Source organism: Myotis nattereri, assembly GCF_964212035.1.
Source record: "Myotis nattereri genome assembly, contig: HAP1_SCAFFOLD_229, whole genome shotgun sequence".
Taxonomy (NCBI): Eukaryota; Metazoa; Chordata; class Mammalia; order Chiroptera; family Vespertilionidae; genus Myotis; species Myotis nattereri.
In genome coordinates, this window is record NW_027669568.1 from 14,312 (window position 1) to 20,311 (window position 6,000).

The 6,000-nt window shown below is 57.4% G+C and overlaps 1 pseudogene across 1 annotated transcript; it reads right to left on the bottom strand.

Moving 5' to 3' along the window:
- Positions 1 to 4,499: 4,499 nt before the first annotated feature.
- On the bottom strand, positions 4,500 to 5,462 carry LOC308512600 (erythroid transcription factor-like; annotated as a pseudogene). Its single transcript has 2 exons — positions 5,337 to 5,462; positions 4,500 to 4,868 (listed from the first exon to the last, which is right to left on the bottom strand). The product of its transcript is annotated as an erythroid transcription factor-like (transcript).
- Between the last annotated feature and the right edge of the window lie 538 nt (positions 5,463 to 6,000).

Consider the following 6,000-nt stretch of genomic DNA (forward strand, 5'->3'; position numbering starts at 1 on the left):
GGGCCCCACGGTGATCCCAGTGTGTAGCCAAGGATGAAAACTGCTGTGCAGGGAGTGGACGGCGTGCCTGCTTGCAGCCCGAGGGTGTGCTGAGGGTAGACACTGCTGTACAGAGCTGGGTCCCTGAGTGGATGGGGCAGGGAGGGGGCATGTGGGTTCTCATAGAGTGTGAGGGCAGAGAGAGATCCCTGCCCGGAGTGAGAACAGAGTACCTGGGTGAGGGGAGGCCGGCCTGGGCTCTTACCCGGCGCCTTTGGGGCTTGTTGTGCCTGGTCATCGTCTGACCACCGGCATTGCACAGGTGGCACTGAGGAGTGGCTTTCGCTCTGCCGGACTTTCGCTCTGCCGGACTCTCGCTGTGCCTGGTACACATGCTGTCACAGCGTCTCAGAACCACCCTGCACGGCGCACAATCCCAGGGCTCTGGTGAGGTGGACAGGGGCAAGAGGGACCAGGCTCAGCCCAACTTTGCCTTGGACCCCATCCCCCTCCTCAACCTCCCTGTCCCTTTGGGGGAACCTCACCACAGGTGGACAGGGGCAGGGTTCCTTGGAGGTTGGCGGAGGAATAGACCGCTGGATTGGGGGGGCTTCTGGTTGGTGGAAAGAAGCTCCTAGGAAAGTCGGGGGGCCCGTAGGCACTGCTGGGGACAGGGATGGAGGAAGGCACCGCAGGCCCCAGCGCCAACAGGTCCGGACGCAGTCGCTGTGTCCTGATGTTCTCTAGGACGGTGCCTCTTGCATAGGAATCTTCTAAGGCCTGGGGATCGGTGTACTCCCAGGTGGGGCTCACCGTTGCGGGAGGGTAGAGCCCCGTGCTGCCATAGGACCAGCTGGTGTGTGGTGAGCCTCCTGGGGTCCCCTCCACACAGCAGAGGCATGCATTAACCTCGAAGACTGTTTGGGGTGTGGGTGGGTATGGGAAGGAAGAAAGAAGGGAACAGAAGGTCTGAAGCCATCCTGCTTTCAAGATGCAGTGATTCCCAACAGCCCCACATGGTGGCCAGCCTTCCCACCTTCCTTCCCATAGGTTGCCAGAGCAGCTGCTGGCCATTGGGTGACTCCTGGGTCTGAGCCCCAGTGGTCACTCTGGCAGCTGCAGCCACCAGCAGCCTTTTCCCAATGGGCTTTTAGCATAACTTTGTGGAGCCCCATGGGCCACTCAACTAGGGTCACCCCCACCTCCTTACCGTATTCATGCCCAATGAGGCAGTCTGGGGATGTACGTTCCCAGGTCTGCACATACACAGGGAACGTGATCCACAGAGCCTCGTGAAGGCTTCTGGCCATTTCTAAGATGGCTTCTTTGTGGGGTTCTACCCTAGCTAAGGGTCTCCATGGATACCCCAGCAACATGGAACCCTGCCAGGACAGCCAGGGCAGCAGCTGCCTGCATATGCTGCAACTGGGGCGGGGAGCGAACGGAAACCCAGGTGCATGCCGTTGTCTGGGAATCAAACCCGAGACCCTTCAGTGCACAAGCCCATGCTCTAACCACTGAGAACACCAGCCAGTGCTCGTAAGAGGGCCCATGAGAGGTTCCTGTGGGCCAGGCCTGGAAGTTGCATCTGCCACTCTGCTCACTCGATTGATCCGAACTGTCACATGTCCACCTGACATTGCAACAAGGCTGGGAAAGTGAGCGAGTCAGGAAGAAAGGGGAGCAGGGTTGAAAAGCCTATAGCAGTGCCTGCTACAGGATTCTGTAGACTCCCCAGAGCTACGCTGTTTCATGTGGTGGCCACTAGCCACAGTCAAGACAGTGGCTCCTGTACAAGGGGAGGGCAAGGCTTCCACACCAAGGCTGTCAGAGAGAGTCACATCAGGGCTTCCGATACAGGGTCAGGAGGGTGTTTCCAGAGGGCAAGTTTAGGGGTTCCTATGAACGATCAGGTCAGAGATTCCCGATACAGGTCCAGTTACGGATTTCTGTTGGAAGTCAGGGAAAGGTTTCTGCAGAATCCAGCACTGTTATAGGCAAGGCTTCCTGTAGAGGGTCAGAGCCATGGAGCCAGCACAGGGTTAGGTCAGCAAGCCCTGCACAGTGTCTGGGCAGGGGGTCCTGTGCCAGGTGAGGCTGTCGGTGCCTATATAGGATGAGGTCTGGACTTAAAGTTAGGGGGTCAGGACAGGTGCCTCCCACAGATTCAGGAAAGGTTTTCCATGTAAGTTCAAGATTGAAGTTCACATTGAGAGTTGGATCGCAGGTTCCTGTGGACTCTGTGGGGTAGCGTGTGAGGTAGGGATTGTTGTGCAGAGTGACGTCAGGGGTCATTGTCAATGATGTAAGCAAGGCTCCTGAACTCAATCAGGGTTCCCAAAGAGTTTACAGATGGGGGTTTCTTTGTTTAAAATATATTTTTAAAGATTTCAGAGAGGAAGGGAGAGGGATAGAAACATCAATGGTAAGAGAGAATTTCTGCAGACAGAGTCCGGGAGGTGGTTTCAGAACTAGATTTTAAGATGAGCCAAGTGGTTGTAAAATGCTACCTGGACGGCAGGGCTGCAGTGCAGTGTGAGGACAGAGCTGTCCCGTCCAAGGTCCAGGCAGGATTCCTATAGAGATGGAGTCCCATGAAGAGGGTCAGGCCAGGCATTTCTATAAGGGTGGGTGGGGCAGGCTCTGTCCTGCCACCAGGGAAGGCGGAGGTTCCTGTGCTGTGGTGGCAGGACAGGGTGCCTCCTGTAGAAGGTGAGGACCGGTGATCCTGCTCAGGGTCAGGATGGGTTTCCTGTGGATTAGAGAAAGGGTTCCCTTAGAGCTCCAGTATCAGAGAGGCTCCTGAACCAGGCTGGGCTGCCGTTTTGATAGGAGTTGGGGATCCGGGGCTCCTGAACACGGCGGGTCCAGGGGCCTGTCCAGCACAGGTTCTGCAAGAGGTTTCTGTTCAAGACGAGGACAGGGGCTCCCACGGGATGAGGAGGCTGGGGTTCTGTGGAGCGGCCAGGGAAGTTCTGGACAATCCCTGTCATGAGCAGGGACTACTGTGGTTCTTCAGTGGGCCAGTGTGCTGACGAGCTGAAGGGATGCTGTTCTGCTGATGCTCAACCACTGAGCCACAGCAGCCGGACTAGAGTAGTTTTTCAGCTGTTCATGAAGGAAAGCACCTGAGCCTTCCGCTGTTGTTGACCACAGTGAGCGCTCAGGAACGAGGGCTGCTTGCGTCTAGGAGCCTCTGGGCAGTGGGGGGCTAAGTCATGGAGCCTGGCTCAGCCCTGTGCCACCAGCTGTGTGGCCTTGGGAGAGACGCTTAACCTGTCTGGGTTAGGATGTCACCTGACTCTGTGCATGCTCCAGTGTGAGGGATTGTTCCATGGAAGAACACATCCCAGGTGAGTGGGTGCATTGGGGAGGCAGTTGGCACTGTGGGGAGCTCACCACCTATGGGGTCTAAATATCCCCCCTAGAGATTATTTTGTCCTCCTAATCTCCCCCTCCTTCTCTACCATTTCCCACAGGGCTGCAGGCCGAGCTGGGCCGAGAGAGATAAGAGATGAGTGACAGGAGGGCCCATGGACAACCCCACGGTCGCAGACCGGCCTCTGCCCTTCTTGCTGGCTGCCTTTCCAGCCCCACTCTTGGCCTCCCATTCCTGTCCTGAACATGTCTTCTGTCCCCTGGAGGTGGGCCCCTCACTTGCACCTGTATATAGATTGAGACCTCCACAAGCAAGTGTACAGAGCTGCTCACGCTGTCAGCCACTCGGAGGCACTGTGACAGGGCACAGGATGTGCGATACGCTCACAGGCACATGCTTGCACACAAGTGCTGCCCTTGCCAGACCCACAAAGACCTCCGGACACGCAGTACCTCAGGTCACACTGCTAGGTCTCCACATTCCGTCCTACACAGCCCTTGGTGAGCATCCCGGAAATGTTTATTGAGCAAATGCTGTGCCTGGTACACATGCTGTCACACCGTCTCAGAACCACCCTGCCTGGGGCACAATCACATGAGCACAGCCTCACATGTTGCCTCAGCACACCCCGTTGCACACATACCCCCACGTCCTCTCATACAGTCACTGGTGTCCCGTTTCTCACAGTTGTCTGGTGTCATGCACACCATCTCTCAGAACCTCACCCCCATGGTCACCACCTCACAGAGCATTCAGCCACCACACTCTCTCTGCCCATGACGTGTGCAGGTACACGCCGTATCATACACCCTGGTTGCTGTCACACGTGGTCTCACATACTAGTACACTCTTATACTTGCACATCATAACCCATTATCATGAAGGGTGACACGTGCTGTCTCACAGGGCCTCACGCCATCACCAGAGAACCACAGGCACCGTTGCACACCCCACCTACCACGGCTCTTTATTCAGTCCCACTCAGACTCACACCTCCAACTTCAGGACTCTGATGATTTATTTTACACATCATTGATGGCCCAGACCAAGAGCTGTGGGGGGCCCAGAGGCTGGGTTGTAGAAACTTCTGGCTCCACACCGAGAGGGACCCTACCCCTGCTCTGAGTCATGCTCTGTGTCCTCATGGGCTGAGTGGCGCCTCCAGAGTGCAGGTGGTGGTGGGAGGCATGGGGCCTGTGGGGAAGGAGCCTGTGGGTGAACCCAACAGGGGCCCGGGGAAAGGCATGAGGTGGCTGACAGGCCCTTACAGCGCCACGGAGCCCGGGCCTTGGTAGAGATGGGCAGTATCAGGTGGGCCCAATCTCAAGCCTGAGGCCACTTCCCCACAATTCCCACCATCGCTGCCCCCAGCCACCACCATGAAGCCACCAGCCGGTGCATCCGCTGGTCCTGTGCCTCCCAGGCTCGACACTGGCTTCTTTTCTTTCTGTGATGGCCTGGGTTTTCTAGACTTTATACCACCCTTCTGCACGGTCCGTGGTCGGTTCACCTGATGAAAGAGAGGCCATGAGTGTTCCCCAACCTCAGACTTTTGCCTCTGTGTCTCCACCAGGGACACCCTCTCTACCGCACTCCTTCAGAGTCGGGAACTGGGTCAAGGACTAGGGGAGCAGGCCCCAGCTGTGGCCCAGATAATGCCCTAAGGAGTCATGAGCTTGTGAGGCCCTAAGCAATGGAAAGGCTGAGGGAGCCTCTAGCCATAGGACTAGCTGAGGGCTGGAGGGGAGGGGGAAGGAAATGAGAAATGGAGGAGAGAGAAGGGAGCAGGAGGGAAAAGACAGGCAGGGAGGAGATGAAGGTGCAGAGAAGAGAAGGGTGATAGGGAAGGAGGAGGGAGTAGGTTAACAGGGAGAAGAGAGAAAGGGAGATTGGAAGAATACAGGAAAGGAAAAGGAGAAGGAAGGCCAGGTTAGTGGGATGGGGGTGCAGGGGGCAGGCTCCAAGAGGCAGGGCGCACCTGGTGTCGCTTGTAATAAAGGCCGCAGGCATTGCACACGGGGTCTCTATTGGCATTCAGCCGCCACACTGCCGTGATGGTTGTCTGGCAGTTGGTGCACTGGGCACCTGCCCGCTTGCTGACCTTCTGGGGGCAGCAAGAATGTGAGGGTCAGTGCATTGGGGGGGTGGAGGACCCAGGAGGTGAGGGTCAGGGTGCAGGCAGGGCTTCCTGGACAAGGCATAGACTGAGGGTGCTCTGAGGGGCGAGGACATGGCCTCCTGTCCCGGGGCTTTCCAAATGGCGTGGGGTGCTTCATCAGTGGTTCTCAGCGTTGGCGGACATTGGACTCACTTGGGGAGTCGAAAACAATCCTGATGGCCAGGCAGCGCCCCAGACCAAGTAAATCAACCCATCTCGGGAGGGCCCCACGGTGATCCCAGTGTGTAGCCAAGGATGAAAACTGCTGTGCAGGGAGTGGACGGCGTGCCTGCTTGCAGCCCGAGGGTGTGCTGAGGGTAGACACTGCTGTACAGAGCTGGGTCCCTGAGTGGATGGGGCAGGGAGGGGGCATGTGGGTTCTCATAGAGTGTGAGGGCAGAGAGAGATCCCTGCCCGGAGTGAGAACAGAGTACCTGGGTGAGGGGAGGCCGGCCTGGGCTCTTACCCGGCGCCTTTGGGGCTT